Source organism: Eschscholzia californica, unplaced genomic scaffold (assembly GCF_041429995.1).
Source record: "Eschscholzia californica isolate CP2 unplaced genomic scaffold, dmEscCali1.0.p SCAF_5, whole genome shotgun sequence".
NCBI classification, from domain to species: domain Eukaryota; kingdom Viridiplantae; phylum Streptophyta; class Magnoliopsida; order Ranunculales; family Papaveraceae; genus Eschscholzia; species Eschscholzia californica.
In genome coordinates, this window is record NW_028238472.1 from 13,123,755 (window position 1) to 13,141,107 (window position 17,353).

Below are 17,353 nucleotides of genomic sequence, written 5' to 3' on the forward strand. Positions count from 1 at the left end.
TTGTGATAGGCGGTTTGTGAAAAAGGTAGTTTGTAATTGGTTTCTATATTTTGGTTACCAATTCCTAAGTCGGTTTTAGACATTTCTATTATGGAAGGTGGATATATTATATATAGGAGGTTTGAGCGTCTATCAATTCACAGCACACACAACAACTATTCATTAAAGAGAGAGAGAGAGAGAGAGAGATAGAAGGTTATTTCTATTCAGCCCTGTCTTGGGACGAACTTGCGAGTTGTGTGAGCAGGGACGGATCTACATGCAGGCCAAAGGGGGCCATGGCCCCCCTTGACTTGCCGTAAATTGTTTTAGAAATGCTGATTGCTCTCTGGTTTTTCGTATAAATAAAGTTCGAGTCATACTCACTAACATATATGTAGCGTGGGTGAGATGGTAGAGGTCTGAGTTTCAGACGTGAGACACCTGGGTTCGAGCACGGGTAGACTTAGATTTTTCACTTTTTTTTGTTCGGCCCCCCTTGACTACTACTCCTAGTTCCGTCCCTGTGTGTGAGTCGTCTTCGTCTATCTTTCAATAAAGTTTTCTTGGTTGTTCGAGGACGTAGGCTTTACACCGAACCTCGTTAATTTTGTTTGCATATTTAGTTTTTGGCGTAGCTTTTTGTATTAATTTTCATTATCGGATCAATTTCTAAGATAGGTTTGATAGCTTCCGCGAACGTTTAGTACTAACAGTCATTCTTGTTGATATTATTACATTATAAATAAACATCAAGTTCACAAAATCCTAATCGATTTGAGTGTTTTGGAAGGTCCTTTTACCTTTTAGTAGTGACTTCCATGGACGTTTTGAGCTACTTGATGATGAAGTAATATTTGACTCACGTCCATTTTGAGTATCATACAAGTGTTCCAGTGAACTTACAAATCTTTTAACAATTGAAAAATATGTTGTTTAAAATTATACATATGTGACCGTAATGTTAAAATTGTCATAAACATTATATACTAATATAGTTGCGCCCTATACTTTTACTTGCGAATCATACAAGTGTTCATAATGAACTTACTAATCTTTTAACAATCGAAAAAGATGTTGTTCAAAATTATATATATGTATATGTGATCGTAATGTTAAGATTATCATTTTGCTCATTATTGTATCGTAAATTAAATAATGACGACAATCAACAAAAACTTGAGTCATATCATATAATTTGGTTAATAGCAGTTGTTTAGTAGGATAATAAGTACCGAGTGATAAATGTATAAAATACTTTTAGAAACTCTAAATATAAATATCATTTTTCAAAAGCAAACATGTCTAAATGAGATTGTTTGTTATATCCAATAAAATCAAGAATTACTTCTTCATAAGCACGGTATGATTTTAACATTAATATGTTGCAATTTAGTGAGTAGGTTCATAAACCATAAAGTTTTTCTGGCTCAAATTTTTATCTCGGCACATTTTATTATAAGCTTGCTATTTAGCATTTGAATTACTGTTATGACTAAGAAAATTCAAATTTTTTCAATAAAATTAAGATTTCTTGTCTCTTCCAATTGTTGTAGTACCATCTTGAACAACTGAACTAATAATATGACAAACACATCTAACATGCTTTAGTTTTTTTACCATAAAACTCATTAACTGAACATTTTTGAAATAATGTCGTTGCATTTGTATTAGTGGTGGCCTTATCAAAAGTAATATTAATACATTTATCAATAACACCATAGTCTCTGAATATGCTAGATATGCTTCAATATATTTGATCATCATAATGAGAACAACCACACAAACAAAGACCATTAATACGCTAAACAAAATTCAAGAACTATAATTAATATAATGTGTCGTTACAGCTAAAATAACCACATTTTTTGCAATTATTCCGACATATTCAAACTTTTACATTTAGTCTATTTATATCATCCATATTTGGTTTATTAAAAAGAGTTATGCAGTCATTCCTGACAGTATGGCTAATAGTTTTATGATATAGTTGTTGAACATCCTGATATTTATACAGAAACTGGTCTGGTGTTTCTCTCCCATGATACAACAACTATACATTTTAGTTTGACGACTAAGAATACTTCGAATCCCCAAAAGCTTGCGAACTTTGAACAAGTAGTTAGAACGAATAACGAATTGAATTCTTAACATTCTAAATGCTTGTGTAACTATGAATGTAAATGAAAAGTTTAATATATTATTTGGTGGATTCTAGTTGGTATGTATAGGAAAGTTGGCAGCACTTCGCATGGGTGCCTATAGACTAATGGATGCTTCCCAACAATCACGCTCGATTGTTAACTTTCGGGTGCGATCTGGATCATTATATTCAAACTACAAAGCGCACCACTAAAGTGCCCAATGTACCCTGAATGCCAATTAACCCAAGTCACGTGCACCCATGCGTGTTTGCCTGTTTGCACTTTGCATGGTACAAACCACGCAAAGCACTTTATCATTTGAAAGAATCTACCCTTAACACATGGAAGATTCTATATAAGGAACTAAAGACTTTCATTCTGTCTTAAGTGTGGGACCCACTCTAAATAGTTCTCAGTACCAAAGTAATTTGTTGATACCTCATTCATATGGAATCGGATTCGGACGAACTATAGGTTTAAATTCAAGAGCGCGAAGAGGAAACCCGACGAGACATCGCGCTCATAATTTAGATAAGTCAAGGTCCCTTAACTTGAAAAATACCGGTCCATCTAATGCTTTTAGCTAATATCCGATCCAACAAGATGAGCAAGCAAGATTAAGTACCTAAAAAGGAGAGGGGCGGAGAGATGGTGGTGCTGGTGATAGTGAAGAAGATGAATGTTTTAATGGGACTACCACTTGTTATAACTCAATGAATCTAAAACTCAAATGAAGTTCAACTACGATGGCATGTAAATCCTAAAGGAAGGCCATAAGATAAAGATAAGCATTTCTCAAAAAAATAAAATATAGATAAGCAAACAAGATCAAGAACCTAAAAGGGAGGGAGGGAAGAAGAGAGACATAAATGGTGGTGGTGGTGGTGGCGATGGTGGTGGCGGTGGTGGTGGTGGTGAAGAAGGTGAATGTTGTTAATGGGGGAATACCACTATTACAACTCATTGGGTCTGAAACTCAAATGAAGATGAATGGTGATGAAGAAGAATGTCTTAATGAGACCATCACTTACTAATAACTCATTGGGTTTGGAACCCTAAAGATAAAGATGAGCAAGCGAGATTAAAAACCTAAAAAGGAGGGAGGGAAGGGGAGATGGTGTCGAAGGCGGTCGATGAAGGTGGAGGTGGTGAACAAGATGAATGTCTAAACGCGACTACCTTAGAGAACCAGAGAAACTAGGGTTTACAATTCGAAGAATGAAAAGAGGAATTAGGGATTACATAGTTCTTATATGGTCAACATCAGTCAACAGTCAAGAAGGCTTCAGTCAATAGTCAAGGAGAAGTCAATGGAGGGAGACCATTACAGCCCAGCCTGGTCAAGCTTCAGTTGTGATAAGAGCACTCTCCAACTATCAAAGAAAAGTTAGTTGACAAGTTAGTTAATCAAACTAACTTTTCTGTTTTCTGTTTTGAATAACAATCTTAACAAACTTAGTTTGTTTTCTTTTCTTCTCTATCTCTATAAATACAAGTTGTATAACAAGGAAAGTATTATTGGAAATAAAATCTTAAGGGTTCATTGAAAACTTACATGGTATCAGATTCAGCTAGATCCTTCCAAAACTAGGGTTTTCATTGAACTCAACAGCCAATTGATCATTTCTCGTAAAATCACCATCAAAATCAAGAGAAAAGTAGTAAATATTCAGAAAATTACAATCATTTCAAGATGAAGATCTCAAAAATTCATACACAAATCAAATTGTTTCAGAAGATATTTGTTCTTATCAAAGTTATTGATCAAAATTGAAGAAAACTAGTATAAAGATCTAGTTACTTACTGTTTTTTCGTGCAAAGTCTCCAACTTTCTTCAATCTATCCATGGCAGCAGCAAATCAAGGTAATCTCCCACCTATTTCTGCTGTTACTAACTTCATAACTGAGAAGTTAGATGATACTAATTATCTAATGTGGAAAGACCAAGTTGAGACCTTGCTTGGTACCTATGATCTTCTAGGGTTTGTGACTGGTTTGACTGAGGAACCATCACAACTTAGGGTTATTAATGGGGTTGAACAAATTAACCCTGATTTCATACTTTGGAGAAGTACATAAAGTTTTGTAAGGTCTTATCTTAAGAGTACTCTCTCTAAATCAGTTTACTATGATACATATGGATTGAATTCTGCCAAAGAAATGTGGGATTGTATAAATCTTACTCATAATGAGGGACTTGAGTCCAAAAAGGACCAATTAAGAAGAAAATTACAATCTATTAGGAAAGGTTCTGCTTCCATTACTGTTTATCTAAGAGAATTGAAAATGCTAGCAGATTCTCTCATTTCTGTTCATGATAGGATAAGTGAGTCTGAACTAGTTCGTATTGCTATTCAAGGCTTAAGTTCTGATTATGATCAGTTCACAATTGCATTAAGAGCAAATAATGAACATCTTACTTTAGCACAACTCAAATCAAGACTCACTATGCATGAACAATGGCTATTATCAAAGGAACAGGAACAAGAGGTGTATTATGTTAAAAGAACAAATCATTCAAACAAACCTTCTCCCACTTACTATAGGAATCCATCTTACAATAGGAGAGATGGGTCATCTTCTATTCCTAAATCTTCTAGTAATACTGATGTCAAACACAAAAACCAAAAGGCAGAAGATTTTGACTTCTCTACTGTCCCATGTGGCATATGTAAAAGATGGGGTCACTCAGCTGGAGTGTGTTTCTTTAGGTATACACCAAATAAGACTCAATCTGGCTATCACACAGAATCTCAATCTCAGCCAGAAGGTTGTGTATCTGAGGTTAAGAATGAAACTGTTGAACCACAGTCTTATTTCTATGAAGATGAAGTACTACCAGAATGTAACAATGCTGTGACATATGATTATGCTTACAATGATAGTTCTGATGATATCTTCCATGAATGCCATACTGCTATTGTTGAAGAATGCATTGAAGATGATATTTTTCATGATTGTCTAACAAATACTTTTTCCAATTATGATGATGAGAAATGTTATGTTGCTGAAAATGACATAAGTATAGATTCAAAAGACACTTCCTGGCTAGCAGACACAGGGGCAAGTAGTCATATGACTCACTCCTCAGGAAATCTTTTATCTACTTTACCATATCAAGGGAGTGAAGCAGTGATGGTGGGTAGTGGAAATTTTATACCCATCACTAGTACTGGTTCATCCACACTATGTACTTCTACTCATGATTTCAACCTCAACAAAGTACTTTGTGTCCCTAAATTGAAGAGAAATTTGCTTTCTATCTCTAAGTTCACAAAGGACAATTCATGTTCTGTTGAATTTATGCCATGGGGATATCAAATTAAGGATATAAACTCTAAAAAGGTATTAGCTGCAGGGCCAATGCAAAATAATCTATATCCTATTGAAGTCCATAACAATTCTCTTAAGAACAGATCAATTGAAGTACATGCAGCTCAAACAGTAAGCTCCTATGATATCTGGCATACTAGACTTGCACATTCTCATCATGGGGTCATTAAGCAATTACATACTGAAAACAAGATAGCAGTATCAAATATAAATGATAGGAAGTTTTGCAAGTCTTGTGAATTAGGTAAGAGTAAATCTCTTCCTTTTCCAAACTCCCTATCAACAACTACTACACCTTTGCATCTTATTCATTGTGATATATGGGGACCTGCACCCATCAATACTCCAAATGGAGCAAGGTATTACATTCTGTTCCTAGATGATTTCAGCAAGTATAGCTGGATTTATGCCATGAAACTCAGATCAGACAGTTTAAAGTGTTTCACACATTTCAAGTCAACAAATGAGAATCTTTTACAACAGAAGATTGTCATTTTTCAATCTGATGGAGCACCAGAACTTAAACAAGGAGTTTTCAGGGCCTTCTTGGATTCAAATGGAATTATATTCAGGTGTTCCTGCCCATATACCCCTCAGCAAAATGGCAAAGCTGAGAGGAAACATAGACACATCACTGAATTGGGTAATACTCTATCTTTTCATTCCTCTTTACCAAAATTCTTGTGGTTTGATGCATTTAATACAGTTGTCTACATCATAAATAGATTACCAACTCCTACTTTAGAGGGTCTGTCACCTTTTGAGAAACTATTTCATGTCCCTCCTGACTACAATTTCTTAAAGTCTTTTGGGTGTGCTTGCTATCCACATTTAGGGGAATTAAGACAGGATAAACTCAGCCCAAAGAGTATTGAATGTGTCTTTATTGGTTATAGCAATGAACATAAAGGGTATAAGTGTTATGACCCTTTGTCAAAGAGAGTATATATTTCCAGACATGTAGTCTTTGATGAAGGTAATTTCCCTTACACCAACATCTCCAAACTACAGTCTAGTAGTGATCAGCATAGTGAGCAACCTATTTCACTTCCTCTACCACCTATACACAATTCACTTCCTGTTGACACTGAAATTGGGACATCTAGTTTATCTACTAGCTCACCAGCAAATTCTGTGGTTAGGGGTATGACTTCACATGAGGAGGGCATTGCTAGTATACCTACTAGTACACCAGCAACCTCAATAGTTCCAATACCCCCTCAACAGTCAGACATTATTGTCACTAGGGGTAGAAATGGAATTCTCAAACCAAAACAGCTTCCTGCTGATTTTGTTGCTCATTTTACATCACCTCACAGTTTAAATTTAGCCTATTTGGCTCTTCTAGACCTACCCACTGAACCAACCACTTACAAAGAAGCATCAAAACATAGTGAATGGGTACAAGCTATGAATGATGAATACTTGGCCCTTCAAAACAATAAAACTTGGTCTCTAGTACCATATGATAGTACAATGAATGTACTTGGATGCAAGTGGGTATTCAAATTGAAACAGAAGAGTGATGGGACTATAGAGAGGTAAAAGGCAAGACTTGTTGCCAAGGGTTTTCATCAAATGGAGGGCATAGATTATGATGAGACCTTTAGCCCTGTTGTAAAGGCAAATACCATTAGAATTGTTCTATCTATTGCTGTCACAAGGTCCTGGTCTATCAAGCAATTAGATGTCTCAAATGCTTTCCTTCATGGGACATTAACAGAATCAGTTTATATGATACAGCCACCTGGTTTTGTTGAAAAGGGTAAAGAAAGCCATGTGTGTTCATTACATAAGGCTCTATATGGGCTCAAACAGGCTCCTAGGGCTTGGTATACAAAGTTTGCCACCTTTCTATATGGTTATGGGTTTCAGAAAAGTAGGTCTGATCACTCAATGTTTGTCCTTTATTCTCAAAAGGACACCATGATATTGCTATTATATGTTGATGACATAATACTCACAGGAAGTTCACAGTCTATGATGTCTACTTTAATCTCAGACTTAAGTACAACTTTTAAGATGAAGGATTTGGGTATCTTGTCCTACTTCTTAGGTTTAGAGGTTACCTATGATACACCAAGTACTCATATGATTCTATCTCAGACTAAGTATACTTTAGAACTACTGAGCAAAGCAAATCTCTTGGATTCTAAACCATCAAAGACTCCAGTGACAAGTGGGCAAAGGGTTTCTATCAATGATGGTGTGTTACTCTCAAATCCTACAGAATATAGGAGTCTGGTTGGGGCTTTACAGTATCTCACACTTACAAGGCCAGATATCTCTTTTGCTGTGAACTACACAGCTCAATTTATGCATAAGCCAACTTCATCACATCTGATGATTGTAAAGAAGATACTTAGGTATCTTAAGGGTTCCATAGGGTCTGGAATTCGTATTGGGTCAACTGATCTTACTGCAATTACTGCCTATTCAGACTCTGATTGGGCTGGATGCCCAGACTCTCGCAAGTCCACAGGAGTTTTGCATATTTCTAGGGTCGAACTTAGTCTCTTGGAGTTCTAAGAAACAAGCAACAGTAGCAAAATCATCAACAGAAGCTGAATACAAGGCGTTATCTACTATGGCAACAGAGGTTGTTTGGATCTCATACCTGTTGGATGAACTCCACTGCTATGTGAGAAAACCCTTCACACTATATTGTGATAATATCAGTGCTAAATACCTTGCTTCAAATCCGGTTTTCCATGCAAGGACGAAACATATTGAAGTGGATTACCACTATGTTCGAGATTTGGTCTCGAGTGGATCTGTTACGATCCTTCATATTCCCACGCAAGAACAGCTCGCAGATATATTCACGAAGGGTTTATCTCTTGATCTCTTTCAGACTCTTCGCAACAAACTGATGTTTCATCGTCTCTCTTCATCATCGGTTTGAGGGGGGCTGAGAGAACCAGAGAAACTAGGGTTTACAATTCGAAGAATGAAAAGAGGAATTAGGGATTACATAGTTCTTATATGGTCAACATCAGTCAACAGTCAAGAAGGCTTCAGTCAATAGTCAAGGAGAAGTCAATGGAGGCAGCCCATTACAGCCCAGCCTGGTCAAGCTTCAGTTGTGATAAGAGCACTCTCCAACTATCAAAGAAAAGTTAGTTGACAAGTTAGTTAATCAAACTAACTTTTCTGTTTTCTGTTTTGAATAACAATCTTAACAAACTTAGTTTGTTTTCTTTTCTTCTCTATCTCTATAAATACAAGTTGTATAACAAGGAAAGTATTATTGGAAATAAAATCTTAAGGGTTCATTGAAAACTTACACTACCAATTATAACTCATTGGTGTTTAAACCCAATTATAACTCAGATATGGTGGTTATGTTGGTTGGTGGTGGTGGTGGTGGTGGTGATGGTGGTGGTGAGAAGAAGAAGAAGGTGAATGCCTTAATGGGACTATCACTTACTATAGCTCATCGAATCTGAAGTCCAAATACTAATACCACGTAAATCCTAAGCGTACCCCATAACCTTTCAAAAATGGTCGCAATTCCCATCTATGAAAATTCAAAGTAATTAAGAGTTAAACCTCTCTTAACTAAGAAAATGTACCTGCATTTCTGAAAAAAAAAAACAGTATAAAGAATGTTTCTATCTTTCTCTTTTAACCTCTCAAAACCATCAAAGTATAATCTTTCCTTCATCGATTCTTGACACCCAACTTGTCATATCCATTGCCATTTTCTTTAAAGAATTGAAAATAGCACTCAAATGTAAAAGTTTCTAAAACCTTTCAATCTTTATGGAAGAAGAATCAGTATATACAGACGTTATAAAGGTCGGTGAAAAACAACATTTAGAATGCAGTTTGGATGGACAAATATGGTATTGAATGAAGAACCACTTACTTGGTTTTTGTTTAGCTCATTCCAAATAAGACCTCAGCTTGACTCTTCTTCTTTTTCTTCTTCAGAAATTATATTTAGATCGAATGATCTTTTTCGTTTCTGACCACCTATTTGTTCTGGTGCAGCTTTGGGTGTCGGTGCTACTGGGCCTAGGCTCGTCGACATGCCAACCGATGGCAAAAGCTCAGGAGTACGAGCAATCACTCCAATTCCAGATTCAGTTCCGAGACTTTCTCTTGATACATCAGCTGAGAGTGGTGTCTTTGCTGATTCACCTTCCCGATTAAGCTGCAAAAGAAAAGATTATATGTTAGTCTTGTGCATTTGGAATCATCTTTTTCAAGCCTTAGTACAAGCACTCAGGTTACCCAAGCTGGACTAAAAGTAGAAAATGGAGATTTCTTAGGGTATTCTTGGCCTCTCTCTCACCTCAAAAGCAACCTCAAGTCTTAGGTTTGTCCCACCTCAAAGCTCCCTCAAGTCTTAGGTCTCTCTTACCCCAAAAGCTAGGTCAAGTCTTGGGCCTCTCTCACCCAGAGGCGAGGCTTTCCCTCACACTTGTAGACTGACAACCTGCCTATCCATAACTAGTATATAACAATCTCCCTCTCAGATATTGGTTTTAACTTTGGCAGACTATTGTGCTGAGACTTGTTATGTATGGGCTTTGATTCTAGTCATCTATCTTCCATTCAAATGCAAAGTTACAGAAGTTTACCAGAAAACTTTTTGATTCGGTCGTTTTCAGCTTTCAGTTTCCAACAATTGACTTGCGCCTTTCGGATTTCCTGATAAACAAATGTTTAAGCAAAATTGTGTAGAAAAATGTTACAATGTAAGAAAAAAGCGTTGGTAACTTCCCCTTTTCAGATGGCTATTTTGTTTCGATAACTTAATCTTCGTTCCTCTTAGTTCAGCCAAAGTCTGTCAAAATAAATAACTATATTTTGTTAGTCAAGTTCATTGTTTTTTTTTACAGTAAGTATAAGAAAAGATAAGTTAGTATGTACAAAATTTAAAAGTACCCATTTAAGCATTAAAACAAATTTCTCACTCTTTTAAGAAAATTGGTAATTTTAATCACCAAATTGGTTACGATGGTCGTTACAAGGCGTTGATCCCACGACCTCATGGGCTTAAGAGGGGTGGGCAACCGCTGTACCAAAGGCTGGTGGACGGTAAAACTTATTTGATGTGGAAATGACTTTGACATGTTTTTGGTTTAAGATATTTGAAGATCTTTGGCAATAGGCATCTAAGCCAGATGTGTTTCTTGCACAATCAAATTCGTGACCTCATGGTGGAACCGTGGAAGGGTACCTTAGTTTTTGTCTTCTTAACCCTATATATAGAGACTTGGAGAGAATAGAGAAAGAGATACCTTCGTTTTTTGTTTCCTTTGGCGTTCCTTCATAGCTCTAGTGATCTGCAAATATAAACATAAAATAATATCTCTAAAAAAATCTTCATACGAAAATGTAAGTTACACACTCGTGTACATCCTTGTGCACCCTATCCTATGGAAAATATGGTACAATCTCAAGTACCTAGGTTAACAAAGGAAAATTATGGGCATTGGTCTATCCAAATGAGTGTGTTGTTGGGATCTCAAGATTTGTGGGATATTGTTCAAAATGGTTATGTAGAACCAAGTTTATAAGAAGAGGATATTATGAATAATCTACAAAAAAAATGTTCTTAAAGAATAAAGAAAGAATGATAAAAAAGCTTTGATTCTCATATATCAAGGAATTGATGCTCCCGCATTTGAAAAAGTGTCTCAAGCAAAATCATCGAAAGAAGCTTGGAGTATTCTCAAGAATTCATTTACAGGAGTTGATAAAGTGGTAAAGGCTCGTCTTCAAATTTTGCTTGGTGAATTCGAAAGGTTAAACATGAATGAAGGGAAACTTGTCTCCAATTATGTTTCAAAAGTAATGTGTAATGTTGATGAAATGAGAAGGTGTGGTGAAAAATGTGATGATGTTAGGGTGATGGAGAAGATCTTACGCTCTGTGACACCTAAGTTTGATAATGTAGTCATGGTTGTTGAAGAGTCAAAAGACTTGGAATCTATGACGGTGGATGAATTGATGGGAACATTGCAAATTCATGAATAAATGGTGAATAGAAATGTTGCAAGCTTTTCAAATTATTCGATTGATCAAATACTTCAAGCAAAAGTCACTTTAGAGGAAAATATAATATTCGTCCCAAAAAGAAAAAGACTATGAGGATTATGGTAGAGTTTATGATAATAGTAGAACTGGCTTTGGAAGCCAAAGAGGAAGAAATTTCTTTAATAGAGGGAGAACAAATGAACCAAGAGAAAAGGAAAACTTTACTAGACCTTGTAATAGGCAAGGTAGAGATAAAAGGGATATTAAATGTTATAATTGTCACAAACTTGGACATTATAGTAATGAATGTTGGTATAACAAAAAAAAAATGAGGTACGTGAAGATGCAAATCTTGTTGAGAATGATGTAAAAATTAATGTAGATCCTACATTACTTTTTTTTTTGTGATGGACTTGATGAATCACAAACAAATACTTGGTATTTCGACACCGGTTCAAGTAACCATATTTGTGGGAAAAGAGAATTATTTGTTGAAGTGAATGAAAGTGTGAAAGGGTGTGTAAAGTTCGGTGACTCCTCAAAGATTCTGGTGCTAGGGAAAGGTCAATGAAAACAAGAAGCTTGGGAGAGATTTTTGAAGTTATTGATAATGAAGAAGAAGTGAACTTATGTTGCTTTCTCATTGATTATGATCCTACTAGTCATAAAGAAGACATTCAAGAAGAAAAAATGAAAAAGACAATGGATGAAGAAATTAATACAATTGAAAAGAATTATGCATATGAGTTGACAAAGAGGTACAAGTCTATTGGTGTAAATTGTGCGTACAACCAAAGAAGAATGCAAGTGGTGAAGTCCAAAAGTACAAAGCAAGGCTTGTAGATAAAAGTTACAAGCAAAGAGTCGACATTGATTTTAGTAAGGTATTTATTCGTTTTGTTCATATGAAAATATGAATCTATATAGAGGGCAAACATTCATGGAAAAGTTATCAATTTGATGTCAAGTTGACAATCTTAAATAGTGTTCCCGAAGAAGAAAAGTTTGATGAACAACTTTTGAAGCATGATGTCTTTGAAAGATTGAAGTGGATGTTAGGTATGAGAAGCTATGGAAATTTGGTTTAAGGAGGGATGTTGAAAGTGGGCTTTTAAACCAAATTTCGGTTTGGGCCTACTATGAAATGTGGGCTTGAGTAAATGATTTGATCAAACTAGAAGGGGTAAAAAAGGAAAAAGTCTCATGAAATTAATTAAAAGGGTGTAGAGAGTTTTTTTGTTTGACTAGTTCAAGAACAATCAAGAGAGAGAAAGTAAAAGGAGTATAGTGTAGAAGAAACTTGAAGAAGAAGACATAGATTAAGTATGAATCTTGTGTGTAAGGTAAGAACTAACTTCAATATCTAGTTTATTATTGTGAGAAAACTTTGTATGTTTTGCTTATGAGATTGTGTAGATCTAAAGAAACTTTATTATATGAAAGTATGTTGATGAGAACCTTTTGAGTTTATTTGATTGTATTGATGTATCTACACCTCTAATCTCCAACAAAAGGAAGCTCATAAGATAAATATAAGCAAGCAAAATCAAGAACCTAAAAAAGAGGGAGAAAGAGAGAATGAAGAACTATGGTGATATGATGTTGGTTGGTGGTGCTGGTGGTAGTGAAGAAGAAGAAGATGAATGCCTTAATGGGACTATCACTTACTATAACTCATCGAATCTAAAGTCCAACTACTAATAGCACGAAAATCTTAAGAGTATGACATAAGATAAAGATAAGCAATATTAAAAACCAAAATAGGAGAGAACAAAAACAAAAATGTCATAATAAATGTCTACCATAACCTTTCAAAAATGGTTACAATTCCCATCTCTGAAAATTCAAAGTAATTAAGAGTTAAACCTCTCTTAACTAAGAAAATGTACGTACATTTCTGAAGAAAAAAAAACAGTACAAAGAATATTTCTATTTTTCTCTTTTAACCTCTCAAGACCATCAAAAAGTATAGTCTTTCCTTCATCAATTCTTGACACCCAGCTTGTCATATCCATTGCCATTTTCTTTAAAGAATTGAAAATGGCACTCAAATGTAAAAGTTTCTAAAACCTTTCAATCTTCTATGGAAGAAGAAGAAGAATCTGTATATACAGATACTATAAAGGTCAGTGAACAATAATATTTTGAATGCAGTTTGGATGGTCAAATATGGTATTGAATGAAGAAACACTTACTTGGTTTTTGTGTAGCTCATTCTACATATGACCTCAGCTTGACTCTTCTTCTTTTTCTGCTTCAGGAAATATATTTAGATCGAATGATCTTTTTCGTTTCTGACCACCTGTTTGTTCTGGTGCAGCTGTGGGTGGTGGTGCTACCGGGCCTAGGCTCGTCGACATGCCAACCGATGGCAACAACTCATGAGTACGAGCAATCACTCCAATTCCAGATTCAATTTCGAGACTTTCCCATGATACATCAGCTGAGAATGGTGTCTTTGCTGATTCAACTTCCCGAATAAGCTGCAAAAGAAAAGATTATATGATAGTCTCGTGCATTTGGAATCATCTTTTTCAAGCCCTAGTATAAGCACTCAGGTAATCCAAGTTGGCCTAAAAGTAGAAAATTGAGATTTTCTTAGGGTATTCTTGGCCTCTCCCTCACCTCAAAAGCAACCTCAAGTCTTAGGTCTGTCCCACCTCAAAGCTCCCTCAAGTCTTAGGTCTCTCTTACCCCAAAATCTAGGTCAAGTCTTGGGCCTCTCTCACCCAGAGGCGAGGCTTTCTCTAACACTTGTAGACTGACAACCTGCCTATCCACAACTAGTATATAACAATCTCCCTCTCAGATATTGGATTTAACTTTGGCAGACTATTGTGCTGAGACTTGTTATGTATGGGATTTGATTCTAGTCATCTATCTTCAATTCAAATGCAAAGTGGCAGAAGTTTACCAGCAAACTCTTGATTCGGTCGTTTTTAGCTTTCAGTTTCCAACAATTGACTTGCGCCTTTCGGATTTCCTGATAAACAAATGTTTAAGCAAAATTGTGTAGAAAAATGTTACAATGTAAGAAAAAAGCGCTGGTAACTTACCCTCTTCAGATGACTATTTTGTTTCGATAACTTAATCTCCGTTCCTCTTAGTTCAGCCAAAGTCTGTCAAAATAAATAACTAGATTTTGTTAGTCAAGTTCATTGTATTTTTTACAATAAGTATAAGAAAAGATAAGTTAGTATGTACAAAATTTAGAAGTACCCATTTAAGTATTAAAACAAATTTCTCACTCTTTTAAGAAAATTGGTAATTTTAATCACCCAATTGGTTACGATGGTCGTATCAAGGCGTTGATCCCACGACCTCATGAGCTTAAGAGGGGTGGGCAACCGCTGTACCAAAGGCTGGTGGACGGTAAAACTTATTTGATGTGGAAATGACTTGACATGTTTTTGGTATAACCGCTTGGAGATCTTTGGCAACATGCATCTAAGCCAGATGTGTTTCTCGCACAATCAAATTCGTAAACTCATGAGCTTAAGAGGGGTTTGCAATCGCTGCACCAAACGCTGGTGGACGGTAAAACTTATTTGATGCGGAAATGACTTGACATGTTTTTGGTATAACCGCTTGGAGACCTTTAGCAACATGCATCTAAGCGAGATGTGTTTCTTGTACAATCAAATTCTTGACCTCATGGTGGAATCGTGGAAAGGTACCTTAGGTTTTGTCTTGGTAACCCTATATATAGAGACTTGGAGAGAATAGAGAAATAGATATATACCTTCTTTTTCTCTTTCGTTTGGTTTCCCTTCTTAGCTCCAGTGATCTGCAAATATAAACATAAAATAATAAAAAATCTTCATACGAAAATGTAAGTTACACTCTCGTGTACATCCTAGTGCACCCTATCCTATGTGGTTAATAAGAAAAAAAAATGTAATCTTTTCATACTTTTTGAGAGGTGTATATTGTATTATTTAAGTCGGTGCATATGAGTGTACAGGAGGTGCAGATTAATCCGAAAATATATCTATTTAGTTCCAAAAATCATTTATTTAGGCACAATAGAAATTGAGTTTGAGAACATAAATAATTAAGTACTTTTTTAATATCCCAACACTTCAAAAAAAAAAAATAAGAGTTGGATGATTAAGTTTGTTTTGATCTAAATTCATTCCTTTTTATATGATCCCCGTGTGGGTTCTTCTTATATAGAGAGAGGAAAAAAAAAATGTGAGTACAATTTCTTCAACAAAAAAAAAGGCACAATTTCACATATTTGGATTGATTCACCCAAAAAGAACATATTAGAAAATACACCCAAATTATAAGAAGAAGAAAAAAACCTAAAGTATCACTACCAGGATACGGCCACTTCGTAAAACCTAGACATCTACATCACCTTCATGCCCTTCATCCCCCACGAAGCCAGGAACCCTACGCATTTGACCATAAAATCTCCCCCAACTAATCTTAAAACCTATTATTGGTGTTTAGTGTTTGACAATGAGATGAATGATAAGGGTAATTCCGTCCAAAAAATACTAAAACACTTGATAGGTAAGAAAAAGATATTCCAGATGAAAGTAATAAACTAATAGATAGAAAGAAAAAAAATCTAACCTCAGATCCTGCTTTAGGGGCAGCCGTTTTGTCAGCGGCAATAATACCATTAAATTGTTGTTGTTCAGTAGTATATTCAGAAGCATCGCCACCAGAAACAGTGGTGAGCCTGGTTGCCCCACCACTAGAGACAACAGGTCCAAACATACCAACAGCGGCGGCGACCATGGGACCACTTTGAGACGTACCAACACTCCAAGAAAGAGGCGTACTTGGACAGGGGAGAGTCAAAGAATCATCAGCTTCGTTGTTAATGTTAGTGCATGGTGGTAACATTTGTTCTGACCTAGGTTGACGAAGGGCCATGTTGAATGACATCGAATTAGCGTGTTTCAGATTCACTAATAATTGAGCCACGATTGAATCATTATCGATTGCTTCGAACACCCACTCATCTTTTCTTCCTTTCATCATTACCTTCAACTTCATCTTCTTCTTGTCTGCGAGATTAGGGAGAGAGAGAGACAGAGGGTTAGTGAGAGAGAGAGAGAGAGAGAGAGTGAGTGACGAATGAAAACAATTGTGTTTATTTGTTGGTGGTAGTAGAAACTTATATATTTATATGATGTTTCCTGATTTTTGTGTGTCGTCGGATTAGATGTCAACCCTCATCTTCTAGTTGATTGTGTTAGTAAAAAGATGCCAGGTTGTGGATGACTCACAAGAAAATCAAATTATTCCGTGCGGCAGCAAACATTGATGTGCCGTTTGGGTTTAGGAGTTTGGTAACTCTAGTTGATTATGGTTATGGTAGTAATTCAATTTTTGAATTTTCCCTGCTTTTTTACTTAGATGCCTATTGATATGGGAAGTAAGAATTAATTTTCATATTTCCTTTTTACTCACACAATAGACAAACTAATTATTTTTGTACCCAAGATGTATTGAGAAAGTCAACATTAATGATTTCATTTCAATTAGTACACATAGGAAAATATTAGTACTTACTTTTATATGGTAATAATTTAACAAATTTGTAAATTGATATGGAAGATTGAATATCAATATTATAGTCATTATTTTAATATATTTTAAACAAGGGCAGGATTCTTTTTACAAGAAGGCTATAATACCGACTATAACCCAACTAAGGCTCAATATTTTTAGAAAAACACGGTTGGGATGCTATAGGTTCGCTCTGATTTAATTATCAAATTATCATCTCAGTTGAAATATATAAAAGTATGAATGTTAAATCACTAATCCACTACTCAGTTTCGTCAAATCTCAATTAAAATGTCATCTAACTAGTTATTTTGATCCAACTTTAATTATTATAAACTATTTTACAAGAAGTGAAAATATTTTTTTTCCTGAGGAA